We start from the raw sequence: 12500 nt of genomic DNA on the forward strand, positions 1-12500 counted from the left end.
ACGGCATGTTCTCGTCAACCCGATTCCCGATACTTCGGCTAAACCATCTACGGGCCACGGTTAAGACCCGAGGTTCATCCGAAAGAGTTATGCGTGCGCAAGAAAACGTGAATCGAGTCGGTTTCATGTTGATGGGGGGACCGGGCCTTAGTCGTTACACACAGCTCGGGACGGACGCACACACGACGCGGTCCACGTGATCGGGCTCCGGTGATCGTATTGCGTGCAGTGGCCAACGGAAACTCGATCTAGCTGCCACAAGGCGTGAGTTTGTGTTTTCGATCTGGTTTTTCGTGCGAGGGTGAAAGATACGATCGCAAGCATAATTAGCGAATGAAAACGGCGCGCGGTGGGTGATGGACGCTGAGTCAGTGCATTGCGTTTCGCATGAGTCGTATGCTCATGTTATCGTGCGATTGTAGCAGCGTTCGAGGGTGACTCAAATAGAAGCACAATCGACCACAGTGGCCCACAGTGAGAAGCTGTTACAAATAGTCTGCGTGTGTTTTAAAACGATCAAGACTCACTAAACTGGGAGTCCCTGTGTTTCCGAACGGCACAGAAACCGGTCCCAACGAAACCTTTGCTGGTGGACCGTGACAACTGCAACGACTGCTGCAGCGTGGAAGCGAAAGAAGCAGCAGAAACGACCGGCGACGACCGCCTCCGGATTGTGTACGATTGAAAGTCGCTGAAAAGGAAAGTTTGTCGGCCGCCTCAACCTCAAGGAACACCGACCGCAACCACTTCCCGCTACACAACATCGTAAGTAGAACACACGTCGAGCTGGACGCCGTGCACAGAATGCCAAGAACGGTACAGGAGACTTGGCAACCGAAGAAAACCTGGCCTTGGTCCGGGTGCTCAAAATGTTTCCCTTTTCTGCCCCATGCTATGATCTTCAGGGGGAAACATAAGAACATACGTGAAGGTTCCACAACCGCCGCACGATCTTGAGGCCATCAAGAACCGTTTAAGATCGGCATCGGCAGGAGGCCCTTTTCCAACGGAGCTACAACACGCTTCCTATGATCAACTTTGCATCGCTTTGCATTAACGACATTGCGATCGGAGTGGGCAATGATAATCGATGCTATTGGCCCCGTTTTCCCGTCGATGGCCTCGCGTGGTGCCTCACAGAAGAAAAAAAATGGTAGAAAGTGAGCGTTATCGCCCGCAGCGAGGTTCCGATGATGTTTGCTGAAACTTTTACTTTTGCTCATCCACCACAGGCCATCGAATGACCAAATAACCTAGGATCAAAATGTAGGTTGGGTGCTGCTTTCTTTGAGTGCAAAAGTCAACAAGCTACCAGCCAGATATGGTGCAATGGTGTGGCTTGGTTGGATGGATTTAGTAGACAAACTTACAGAAGAAATTGGGAAACTAGATATTAGACAATGTGGTCCTATTTTTCGCACCTTCGTGGACAGTCCACACTCAACATACGAGCCATCTTATGCGAGTTAACACTTTGGACGCAATGTTTACCCATCCTCAGTTCCTTGTGACGCTTTCCATTCGCTCCACCCTCGCCTAAATGGGAACGGTACTTACTGGGACCGAGGCTTTGCACTACTTACTATGCATGTTCCATGACCGCCGGCCGCCGGTTATTGCAACGAAATCCATCGAAAACCGAATTAGATGCCATCTTGGCGACACCAAACGCGTATCACGTCATGTTTGCCTCGAAGGGAGGCCCCCACGGCGGGACCTGGAGGCCAATCCTCTTCGTGACACTCGCTCCGCTTTGCCAATCCTTTGCTGCATTTTGGGGGAGCGCCAACCGTTAAAAAGGGCTTCGTGGTTTGAATAAATGTTGTTCGGCCCCCCTTCCAATGCTGCAGCGTGTAACACGCGCCATATGCTCGCCGAGTGCTCAGCCTTGTTGTGGCATTTCGCGTCCACAATTACCTACCTTGCTTGCACTGACTTTTTGCTACCGTTGGCGCACCTCGGCACCATCGTGCACACTAACTGCCGTGGTCGTGGTGGTGAACGGCTTTAAGCGGGTTTAACCACTTACTGCAGGCCAGACCGAGCACAGACTCTGGTCCTTTCCTGCCTGGGCTGCTAGCGAGAGGCACATAGAGAACCAGAGCACTCTGGTCGCGTGTGCTAGACGCTGGCGCACAGCTGTCGAGACGATGGCATAAAAAATACGAAACCCTCGCTTCAGAATGGGAGGTCGATTGCGCGGCCACAATCTTGCTCTACAGCTAAAGCTTGCCGGCGAGGTTTCGTTGTTTTCGTCGTCGTCGTTGGTTTAGAGCGATTGGCGAGAGAGCAGCCTGTTTGTGGCTCCCATTTTCAAGTTTCACAGTGTAACGAACGAAGGATTTGTTTCATCCTACGGTGGACCATGACTACGGCTAATGGGTGAATGGCTGCCAAACAGGTTTGTTTGTGGGGACCGGACGAGCTTCGAATGCAACGGAAATCTACGATTGTGCCTCTTTTCGATAGCATCTGGCCAGCTTTGCATTGAGTTTTGAGTTTGAAGCTGCTCCAGAATGAATTTCAAATTTCATTCTATCCAGAACTCTCATTTCAACCTGCTGCACATAATGGCCCTTTTGATGTGAAGGCCATGAGGTTAGTGTTATGGTAATGCAGCTAAAGCGGGAAATGTGCGTGCAAAATGCAATTAAATCCTCTATTGCACTGAATATTCATATATGAAGGTGCAGAAAGCCACCGGCGCAAGGGAGCATTTATTATTTTCTTTTCCAGTGTAACCACATGGACATTGAACTTGATGAAGTTCGCCTCTAAAGGGGGACATATGAAAATTAAATTTTAAAGAAAAAAATTGACGAAATCGAGTGTGAGATCGTGGATACCTTCGAAGCAGAGGTCATTGCACGTCCGAACGCTGTCTGTGATCTATAAATGGCGAATCCCAAAATCATTAGCAACCCTCTCAAACCGCTCACCTTTTCTCTGATGATGGATGCGTAGGTGAAAATCATCAAACACATCCGACGGGAGAGAACCGAGAATGGTAACGAACGAAAGAGGAACAAACACAGGACAAAAAAAAAACAAACAAACATCATTCATCACGAAATGGTGTTCATACGGTAACTGGTTTTCTCCAGGCTTCACAGAAAGAAATATTTCGTCTTGACCGTGGGCACCGCCATTGAGAATGAAAGGTTCGTCTTTTCGCACATGTTGGTGTCTTTGGTGGCGGCGCTGTATTGACCTACATTAGAAAACACGTGGGAGCCCACGTCGTACCCCAGCGCTGTCCACTGTTACGAAGAAAACATTCCAACGTACTACCGGTTGGCGTTCGTGCCACTTCCGTACCAACCGGAAAGCCGGTTCGGCGGGTGGCTTACAGTAACACCCATCTCAATCGGCAAACAACTGCTCCGAGGAAGAGTCGGGCTACAAACACACATCGGGGCGGTTTCTACGCAAAGAAGTTGACCATCTTTTCGTGGCACAGTGGCCCACAAACAGTCACGCTATCGCCCAGGCCCGGGGTCCGGTTTATCCGGCGCCATTGCCATACTTTCCAAGATTTTCCCAAACGCGGTGCAATCGGTGGGCCAGTGGCCAAAAAAAAAAAACACTTTAATCCACTACCGGGCAGGGGAAGCGGTCATTTGTGGATGCACCAATGGATTTCAAGATTGTGTTGTTGGTTGAAGCCAGTTGATGAGAGCTTTTGTTCCATCGGATGAATGTTTCTTTTTGAGATCGAAAGTATTTCCCGTAGTAATGCTGCCAAAGGCCGGCGGCTGGTGCACTTTGCCTTGGGCCTCTGAGTCGGCCATCGAGCGTTGGAGGCAAATTTCTATACCGAGTGAAAGTATGCCATTGGCCGGTAAATTGTGTCCTGTGCATCTACATGTTATCATTTCTTTTATCTAGCAAGGGTGCCGCATAATAAAAACCGCTGATACTTGTGACTGGAGATGTGCAGAGAGAGAGAGAGAGTGCTTATTGAGTTTTCACCTCGGATCTAGAGGAACTAGAGTCACAGATATCATAACATTTTCGATATTTACAAGGAAATAGAACTACAACGCTCTTCTCCCTATTTGGCCAATTCGTGTCTATCTTGGCGTGGTAGGTGCTAATTACCCATCCAATCGTGAATCAATCGTGATCTTTCGATTTCATGACACCGCAAACTAACGAGCTCGCGGTCAGTTCTTCGCAATCTTCAATCGCTACGAGGTCGTGCTCAGTTTGCCGTGATGATGAAAGTGTCCTGAAGATGTATCCGAAGATCGGTTGCTGACCTGAGCCACGAGCACGATCGTGCATGATTAGCACAATCGAGCGGTCCGAGGCCACGCATCGGCATCAGCATCGGGATTGTGAGTGTTGCCCGTGCTTTCCAAATCGTCAAACCAAATCCGATCGGTAGCCAATGGAGTACGGGGGTGGGCCCCAAATTAGCCTCATGACTAAGTAATGACACTACATGTCCAAATCGAAAGACTCATTAACCTACCATACCCAGCAACCGCACTCTGTTGCTACAGAACGCTTTTCGACACTCGAGTTCAACGTTGAAATGCCGTTACAGCGACCCCTCCCCCCCCCCCCCCCCTCCATCGGCGAGATGAATGTCTTTGCTGTTTGCTGCTGATGTATTTATGAAATCCAGCTCATTGTTATTCAAATTTGCCCCCACCCGACCAGACGCTGACGTGCCAAAAACTCCAACTAATCTACAGCCTCACGCGAAAAACTATTCTCGTCACGCTGAATGATTTCGCTCATTATCATCTGAGGGGGTGTGGCACTATTTAGGTGCGAGAGAGGAAAATGAAGACTTTTGCCAAACACTCTGGCCTCTGCTTCTCATCATAGAACTTCTCACTGTTGCTACTGGAGAGATGGTTGAGATAGTGAAAATCCGCATAAAGACACTTCACGGTCTAGTACGGCCGTGGGTTGGCATGCCGGCGGAATCTCGAGTTGATGATGCTTAGCATATGATGAATAGAAAATCATGTTTTATCAAGGAGCCGAAGTATTGAAAGAAATGCAAGAGATTTCTTCAAAACGAGTTAACTTGTATACTTGCCAACTATCTTCGATATTTCGGAAGCACATAATCGCTACCCTAGCGACTCGATCGTAACCCATTGGCGTACCATTGCAGATGATTTCGTATTCCTATTGCACACTCGGCGACGATCGGGTATCATTCTTCCGCACCGCTGCTAACTGCTAACGACCGGCGGCGAAGGTCGCGCTATGTGCACCTGCTATTCAAAGTTACTTCCTCGGAAGTGTCACATTAATGGCGCTATCATCGGCGACGAGGTTAGAATATGTAACAGCATGTTCGTTTAGTTTCCAAATTGCGTGCCATAATGTTGAGCCAGCTCATTGCCCTCCTCCGGTACCTGCGTAGCCTTGCGAGTTAATTAGAAACTGAGGATCGTTCCTGGATGCTGGCGCAGATAAAACAGAAGAATCAAGAGATGCTTCACGCGAATTAGTTAGCTGTATACAGGTTGAGCGATGGGACTGATCGCGACGACCTTTGTTATGGTTGATTTAGTCTCAATAAGCAACATGAGTGTGTCTCCTCCAGCAGCTGCGTTCACATCGCATATGCGATCATGCAGCATAAACGACCGAATGTACCGCGAACCTTGAAGGTTAGATCTCCCTCCACCCGAAAAAAAAACACCTAAAAACATGGCGATGGTTGGCTCTTGGATGATTGACAAAAAATCCTAAGGGCTTAGGTCGCATACTGCACTCAACAGTAAGAGAGGAAGAGGCAGCTCGAAAGTATGGCACGGTTGGCAACGCCAACCGCACGATGCCATACTCTACGTTGACGAAGACTGAAGTGTCTTTCGTTTCCCACAAGCACAGTAGTGACTAGCTATCGTACGTTACACCATGCCTTTCAAAACGGGGCCTAGAGATCATTTTAAATCCCAAACAACCGATGCTTATGCTCTTATGTGTTTGGCCATGCAATACCATGAGAGCCATTTGCTACTGACGGTTTATGAAGTGTCGTCTTGAGGAGGAACAGCGCATTGTGAAGCTGATTTTTCGGGGAAAGTTTGCCATTTTTGGAAAGGAGTTTTTAATGTCGTAGTTACATAAATTACGCCAGTGGCAGTGTTCTTCTCGCGTAGTGATGCTGCAATTCAGATCGTCGCTTTCTTTCGAAAGCAAGCCGGCCTGATGAAGCTACAACTACACGGCAGTCCGGTAAAACTGCAACGGATGTTGGGCGGTCAAAAAGGAAAAGGCTTTCTTTTGCGACAGCCTTGGACGGGGGGACGGATATGATCAGCTGAGTCGCGAACGTCGCATCGCATCGACACCGATCACATGAAAGGCCAGCGTACAATAATCGTTTCATGTCAGGCGACTTTCCACTTGGGCTTTTCGAGTCGAGTCTGCGAGTCGGTGCGCCCCTTCGCGACTCTCCACCCCCCACCGGTTCGTGAACCTCGTGTCATCTGACGAGAGCCATCGAGGAGGGTGGTGATAATAAATTCAAATTTCTCCTCGCTCCGTTACGAGATCGAGTGGCGCTGTTTAGGGTTATGCTGACTGTCAATCGATCCCGCTGTTCAGCACGCCGCACCCCACGGTTTTGTTGATTATTCCGTCTCGAGTGGAGCTCACCGACGATCAAAGAGGCTCTTTGATATGGAGTGTGGAGTAGTTTCGCGATACTGGCCTGAGGCGGGTGTGAAGCGATGCTATCGTTGCTTTGCGGGCGGAGTGTTGAGAAAGGCGTGCATAGCATAGACCGACATCCGTGTCGCTAGCAGTCGCTAGCAGTGTATTTATTTGAACGATCTCTCCCGCCCCGTTCGTTTATCACTGATCGGGCCTTCGCTTCGCACATGAGATGTGCTTTTTTTCGCCAACCGAAGCAGATGCAAGGTCGCAACAATTTGTATCCGTAGAAAAATGTCAAGCGAAGGTGAAACTAGAGATTTTTGGGGAGATTTCAGGAAGTTGGTGCCTCCGGGCAGGGCAACATAATTCTACCGGCCACAGTGTGTCGTTGTGTAATATGTGGCATGTGTTTTTTTTTGGCTGCTTTGTTTTATTCATTTCGGAAATTTAATAAAACTTGTTTTCTTTCACTTTTGGAGCCGCTTATCGGATCGAATCTGAGATCACTGTGCTGTGTGGTGGGATACTGTTATGGAATCGGAAACGGATCGTGAACGGTTTAGCGCTCCGAATTATTATAAATTATCAGCTATTATGAGCAACCTTAATGAACATGAACTATGGCCTATCTGGTTTCTTGTATGTCTTTATATGGAGTAGCTCTCCGATGTTCATAAATAAGTCGGGAATAGATGACTCGCCATCAGCAATGAGGATCGCGCACGTGTACTGCATCACAGTTCAATGCAAATGCAGCGATCATCTCACAATAGATCCCACACCCATAACAACAACTATGGAAACCTGTTGATTGACTCATCCCTGTTCGAGCAACAACAAAATATAGTTTTCGATGTCATACCAATAAATCAAATATTACTTATTAACTTTTGATCTCGAGCACCACTTGCACCATGAATCCGGTTCTTTGTTCGAGTGCAAGAAGAAGAAACAACAACTTTCCAAACGCATTAGTCAAGAAGAAAATATGTAAAGCCACACTTTGTTACCATTCCTCCTTCTGCCAGTTAACAATCAGTTGATGAAAAGACCACATCCGCCCGATGTTCGAAGTATGCGGCATGTCTGCAGCGGCCAGCACTCAACTGCTAAACCGCAGTATCCGGGAATTAGGGAAGGGAAACCACACAGTTTCTCACCGACGTGGAACAACGCGCCAGTCTCTTCCCGGGTGCACTCGTCTGTCTGTCGTCGGCTGCACGTAGATTTCGGACGAGAGCCACATTTCCCTCAACATTTTCCCTTTTTAAATGCGCCCGTGCGTTTTGCGAGTGAATGGTGGCGGGTATTATGGTCGATCGGAACGTTAGTTTCTGTTTCTGTTTTTTTCCTTCTTCTTTCTTTTCGGAATCATTACGACGCCATTGTTCCGCTGTGCATCGGCATCGGATTGCGTTTTGTGAAGATGCTGCGCTCAGATCGTTCATTCCAGCCTAGCAGACGTTCTTATGCGTTCGCCGCCCCTTGAATTGTGTTGCGAATAGGGCAACATTTGCCACGGATTCCAAAGTACTTCCCTCTAAAGCGGGCACTTTGGAAGACGAGCTAAAGAAGGACGAGCACCAACGCCAAGTGCGCACCGCTACTCCACGTAATAGCTTGGTGACGATGGTTCCGATACCGAACGGAGCTCAGTTCCAACGGTAATGTACCAGAGCATTGTCTGGCAGGTTATGCTGCGGTAGTGAAAGGAGCTTAATATCTGGCCAATGATCATACTAAGTGACTGGCAGAGGCAGCAATGTGTGCTGTTGGTAATGATACCGGAAGGCAGTGCGTTGTTGATATAATTACACCGCACGGGCGCGCGCACACACATGTAATACGCGCCTATCCTATTATCGGTAACGCTAGACGGGAATGTGGTGCAATGTTGAGCAGCTGGTGCGGCATTGGGTTTGACATTCTGCTACCTAATGACACCGGGGTGCCAATGTTCATCCTGATTCCTGATCCGGTCTGTCATATTAGTGTCTATTTTCAGTGCTTCATAAACCAGTAAAACACTAAATTATCCTTTTGAAACACTAATTTAAGTGAAAAACTAAGGTATTCTGTTGAGGAAATGATTTATTCAGTAATAGCGCCTGCAACACGATTACTCCCTGGAGACCCTGAAAACGAAAGACTCTAAGCGACGAACCTCCACTTCTGTGGACTACTGTCCGGAAACAATGACCATCCAGATGTCAGGTGTCGGTTATTTCCATTTGCTAAATCCCTGCTTCACAAAGTACAGAGGATCCCTTTTAACCAACGGACATCACTAATTTATTCTTACTCAACGGATATATGGCCGGAGGCGTGAACACTAATCCACGACTCAACATACCTGCCACCTGCGTTTTCGTACCGATGATATGATTCATACAAGAAACGAGCAAAAAGTTGTTGTCGTGTCGGAAGTAGAACGTATTCCTGGTCCGCTTTGCTTCGCTTTTTATTTTGAAGAAAACAATTTAGTCATCACACAGTTGAGCCACAACGACGACGTTCACGCTCACAGTTCTCGCCCGAAACCGCTTTTCAATGGCACAAGGTTCGGCTCGGGATGGTCGAATCGTTGATGACAAAGCAATAGGCCCCCTGTCCCGTGTCGGCCCTGGTTCCTGCCCTCACCTTTTCTGATTCCCTTTGCTTAAGGTCATTCATGATACAAGCGAACGTAGCGCGAGCAAGCAGCAGTCGTATACGATGCTCTCTGCCATTGCTGGACCGCACCTTGTACGGAATGAGCCGCGATCGAGCAACGAACTCTACGTGGTGTTGCCATCAGCAGCAACGGCAGCAGAGTCTCAAGTTGTCTCGATGGCGCAGCCCGTGTCATTCTACATCTCGTTTGCTTCACTTGTTCCAGTTCACTCGAGCAACACTCGCCGTAAGAACTTGCTTCCTGCGCACTGCGAACACGCGGAAACGGAAGGTTCAAGCGTAAGTTATGTTCAATCAGTGTACACCATCCGATCGGTGGCTGTCGGATTGTATTTAAAGAAATTCATAAAACATTGTGGCGCACACTCACATGTCGGTCATTCGGCGAGCGGTGTTGGAAGGGGATGAAAGTTTACGCAACCCCATCCGGTAATGTTGCTGTGCGAATGTTGTGCGCGTAGCTCAACCCGTCCGGTGAACCGTCAATCAATCAACAGTGGCGGCCAGCACGTTTGAACTGCTACAAATCCAAAACCCCCCGGGTAACCTCAGCACCAGCAACCGGGTGGCCAAATTGGTATTATACATTCCACTTGGGTGTCCCGTCGTACGTCCGTGCCATCCACTGCGAAACACTGCGACCGTCGCTGCCCATTTACAATAGTTCAAAATTACAATCATAGGCGTTGCATAACCGTGCGTGCAGCACCAACAGCAAGGTGCAGGGTGTGTACGGGCGATTTTGGTGATTGAAATGATACAAGCACCACTCGAAACGCACCCAAAATGAGGCCATGCATCATTGTTAATTGATAATGCAGTGCTACGCGCCAATTGGTTTCGAGTTGACACGCTGTTTTCCTTTGTTTGCTGGACTTATCTGCTCAAACAATCGGGAATCGGACTAATGTTTTTTGTCCAAAACTGGGCACGAAACACACGCCAAGTGATGGACGGGTTTAGTTCATTACTTTATGAACTAACTGACCCATTTGTCTCAATGTGTCTCGAGAGGAGAGGCTCGATGATACTTTAAACATAACTTATCTCACACGATCATGCGCACTAACTCGTTAACACTGCTCACTCGGAGTCTGCATTGGCCACCAAAACGATGCTTGATGAAAAGGAATCTCGCCAAAGCAGGCGAACCCAATCTTAGCTTTCCTTCTCGTTGGAAGAGCAGCAATCGAATCGATCAGTAGCCCCTCGCGAATTGGACGCACCAGCGCAAGTGGTGATCTCTCGCGTATCGCTTTCCAGCGCGATGGCCTCATCGAAACAATTCCAAACAGCTGATAGGCATCTGCTGAGCCTCCTCTGTCTAGCCAACTTCACCTGCATCTTCACGCGGAACGCGATGGGAAACCGCGTATCGTGAGACGCTACGTTGATTGATCCTCATCGCGCTGGTTCAACGTGCGAATGCGACTGCGAGCTCGCTTGACACGGAAAATGGCGAACAAAAGCAGTACGGCACTCCAGTTTTGGAGACGGTCGCTGTTTTTCCGATTGGCCCCAAGTGGTAGTCGATGCCTCGAGCTTGGTTTGGTTTCCTCTCCGCGTTCCCCGTTTCGCGCAAAAACCGAACAGATTTTATGGCCATTATTATTATTTTTTTTTATTTATCACCCGGCACGTTGCACGCTCCTCTGATTAATCAGCCATGCGTAATGAAGAGAGCGCTCGTGGTTCGGTGTGATGGATCGGCCTTTTCTCCAGCCATTTCACGGTCGGCCGATTAAATTAAGTTCAATTTCCCGCCATCGACCACCAAGCTATACAAACTTTTCTGTTCCGATCGGGATTCGAAGCGTATGCGTCCGTGTCGTGTTGGTAAAGCTTTGCAGTTATCCAGCAAATGATTAAAATTACCTTCGAGGGGCACGCAGTGCATCATTGTTATACTTTTCCACACAAAATTATACGTTTTACTGTGCTGTATGTCGTTCGTTTCGCAAAAGCTAGGTCGAAATCACGAACTGTACCCAATCCCCGACTCGATCGTGGAGATTCTGTCGAAACGGAGAATAATCGTTGAGCGATTCATCACGACACGTCACGTCTTTGCTGGCACACAATGCGACACAAGCGCTCCTTACCAAAGAATTAAGACGCATCCTCCCATTCGGTGCTCTGTCAATACACATTTAGAATGGCTCTATATAATTCCAAATTCATACCATCACCTCGCCTTTCTAAATCGGCAAACGCGCAAAGCCGCTGTGAGAAATCACGATTTCGCTGACACTAATCACCACCTTTCTAGGCACACTTCTTCACGCTTATAGCTTCATCAATGTCGGGATGCGTACCACAATGGGGCTGACGAATGTGATGACCGATGATCACGCGCGCTCTAGGATAGCAGCCTTTAGCCTTGTTCTACGTTTAAATCCAGACCACCTACCTCAAGACGAATCGAGATATTTTTTGTCTCGCAAAGCGTCTACTTCCCCATTCTATCGAGCGCACCATACGCCACCAAACTCTGAAAACAGCTCGCTGCGGGGGGTTAGTACGGAACAATGGCCGATAAATGTATGCCAGATCGGAAACGGCTATTTGTCAGCAGCTTTTGCATGCACGTCTGCCACGGTCATGTAGTGGAAAAGGTGCCAGCCTCTACGATGGTGGTGGACACTGTCCAGCACATTCAATGACACCCGAAGTGGCTTGCGGTGTACTGTTCGCCGTGCTGCAGTGGATGTAACGCATCGTACCGGGACGGTGGATGCAATTGGCTGTGGTCAGTTAGGTTCCTCCCTTCCAGCGTGGCGGCCATGTCGAACACTGGTGGTTAGTTGCATGCTAACCCCCGATCGTTGGTGGCCAACGGTGGTGGTTCTCGTGAGAAACGGGTCAGCTTTTAAGGGTGCTGCTGCTGCTGCTGGTGCTACTGGCGACCACGACTAGAGTTCGATGCAGCCAGCACGTTTTGGGGTGGATGGAGAGGTTGTAAACATTTATCTTTTTGGGGTTATGGGGAGCCTTGTGAGAAAGCCGCCACCGTGTACCGTGTACCTTTCGTATCTGACATTCATTGTGGGAACTGCAGAACGAGGGGGTGGCTTATGGACAGTGCCATCGGGTATTATGTCAACTGCCCCCCTTGATAGCCTTGAAAGGTTCTAGTTACCTCGACAGTGTGTAGAAGTCTGCGGTCAATCTGGGTATTATAAGCACTTTTCATT

The 12500-nt window shown here is 48.6% G+C and overlaps 1 protein-coding gene across 1 annotated transcript in view; it reads left to right on the forward strand.

Moving 5' to 3' along the window:
- Positions 1-165: 165 nt before the first annotated feature.
- The window catches only part of LOC126570555 (uncharacterized), a 15716-nt gene continuing 3381 nt past the window's right edge, over positions 166-12500 (forward strand). Inside the window, exon 1 of the mRNA XM_050228396.1 lies at positions 166-765. The gene's annotated coding sequence lies outside the window, so the exon portion shown is untranslated. The remainder of the gene's footprint in view (positions 766-12500) is intronic.

This window comes from Anopheles aquasalis, chromosome 2, assembly GCF_943734665.1.
Source record: "Anopheles aquasalis chromosome 2, idAnoAquaMG_Q_19, whole genome shotgun sequence".
Lineage (NCBI taxonomy): Eukaryota > Metazoa > Arthropoda > Insecta > Diptera > Culicidae > Anopheles > Anopheles aquasalis.